Genomic DNA, 2,300 nt, shown 5'->3' on the forward strand with positions numbered 1-2,300 from the left:
AGGAAGGGAGAGGGAGAGAGAGAAACATTGATCGACTGCCTCCTACACACCCCCTACTGGGGATCGGGCCAGAACCCAGGCATGTGCCCTTGAGCAGAATCAAACCTGGGACCCTTCAGTCCTCAGGCTGAGGCTCAATCCACTGAGCCAAACCAGCAAGGGCTGGGTTTCTTTCTTTTAAACAGTTCTATTTGGGGTTTCTTTCTTTCTTTTTTTTAAAGGAATGTCCACTTTCACCACTCTTTAAAAATTTTTTTTTAAATTTTATTGATTTTTTACAGAGAGGAAGGGAGAGGGATAGAGAGTTAAAACATCAATGAGAGACAAACATCGATCAGCTGCCTCTTGCACACCCCCCACTGGGGATGTGCCCGCAACCAAGGTACATGCCCTTGACTGGAATCGAACCTGGGACACTTTAGTCTGCAGGTCGACACTCTATCCACTGAGCCAAACCAATTAGGGCTATTTGGGGCTTCTTAAATGGAAGGATGTCTCCAGCTCAGGGGACCACCCGGGCCAGAGCAAGTTAGAATCTAAAAATAAGATGAGACTCAGGGTGCAGGGGAGACAAGCCGCCTGGGACAGGTCTGTGAAACCTCATGCACAGACCCGAGAGCTGGCCCAGGTGGTCCACGGGATGAGAGATGTTGAGGTCTGAAGGCGAAGGTCCCAGCGGCTCTGTGTGCAGTCTCTTGTTCTTGCCAAGACCCAGCAAGAGCTGGTGAGGCTGATATGTTTAATTGAACACAGTTTGTTAAGGCTGCTCCGTCTTGGCCCCTAGCCCTTACCTGGGGAGGCACAGACAGCTCATCCTTCCAGCCTGCCCGGGATGGAGGAGGCTGATGGAGAAGTCCTGGCTGGGCGTGGTGGGCGGGAGGGCATGCTGGGAAGAGACCCTCCAGAGAAAGGAGTCCCTGCTGTGGCTTTGGGTAAAGACATTGGACAGATGCTGGAGGGGGATGGGAAGAGGGAGACTGAGACCAGCTTCAAGCCTCACTCCTTCCATGTAGGACACAGCAATATTGCATTTTTTTCCCTCTAAAAATTAACTTTATTGAGGTGTTCGGTGACCTTCCCTCATATTTGGCTGTGCATATTGCGGTGGCTGGAGCCGTTGGACCCTCAGTGAGATGTTTTAAAGCCTCATTAAAAATGTCTGGGTCCGTGCCCTAACCAGTTTGTCTCGGTGGATAGAGCATTGGCCTGCAGACTGAAGGGTCCCGGGTTCGATTCCAGTCAAGGGCATGTACCTTGGTTGTGGGCACATCCCCAGTAGGAGGTGTGCAGGAGGCAGCTGATCGGTGTTTCTAACTCTCTATCCCTCTCCCTTCCTCTCTGTAAAAAATCAATAAAATATATTTTTTTAAAAATGTTTAGGTCCCCATGAAGCACTCCTACACCCAGGTTTACCCAGAGATCTGGGCAGGAAGGGGCCTGATGGGCTCTAGCATTTACAAAACCAGGAGTGCTGATGCGAGAGCTAAAGCTTGGAAAGCTTCCAGTCCCACACCTGCTCCTGGTCAGCACTGACCAGCTGAGCTGGGAGTGCACAGCGGTGGAGCGCAGGTCTGGCTGAAAATCACAGCTCGGTTAGATGGGAACGTGGGACACGCTGTATATTGTAGAAGCCCCATTTCCTTGTGGCATGAATAAATACACCTGCTAGACAAAAATAATGATAACAACTTTATTGAGATATAATTTACCTAAAGTAAAATACACCGTTTTAAGTGTACAATTCAGTGAGTTTTGACAAATCTCTAACCCAGTGGTTCTCAACCTTCCTAATGCTGCGACCCTTTAATACAGTTCCTTATGTTGTGCTGACCCCCAATTTCATTGTTACAAATTGAACATAATGAAAGCATAGTGATTAATCACAAAGACAATATGTAATTATATATGTGTTTTCCGATGGTCTTAGGCGACCCCTGTGAAAGGGTTGTTCGACCCCCAAAGGGGTTGCGACCCACAGGTTGATATTCTAACCCTACGTAACCACCACCATGACCAAGATACAGAGCATTTCCATCACCCCCAAAAGGTTCCCTCTTCGCCCTTTGCAGCTAGTCTTCCCCAACCACTGGCCAGGCACCCATTGGCCTGGTTTCCGTCGCCAGAGAATAGTTTTGCAAATTCAAGATTTTCATATAAACAAAGGCATGGAGCATGGGCCCTTCACACAGTGGTTGCCTGTATCAGTGGTTTGTTTCTTTTCGTTGCTGAGTAGTATTCCCAGTGCGACTTTACCACACGTTTTTAGCCATACTTGTTAATGGACATTGGAATTGTTTCCA

At 48.3% G+C, this 2,300-nt stretch overlaps 1 pseudogene; it reads left to right on the forward strand.

The window, feature by feature from the left end:
* The first annotated feature begins 1,133 nt into the window (after positions 1-1,133).
* Positions 1,134-1,533, forward strand: LOC102419490 (annotated as a pseudogene).
* The last annotated feature ends 767 nt before the right edge of the window (positions 1,534-2,300 follow it).

The sequence above is a fragment of the Myotis lucifugus genome, unplaced genomic scaffold, assembly GCF_000147115.1.
Source record: "Myotis lucifugus unplaced genomic scaffold, Myoluc2.0 scaffold_1224, whole genome shotgun sequence".
NCBI lineage: Eukaryota > Metazoa > Chordata > Mammalia > Chiroptera > Vespertilionidae > Myotis > Myotis lucifugus.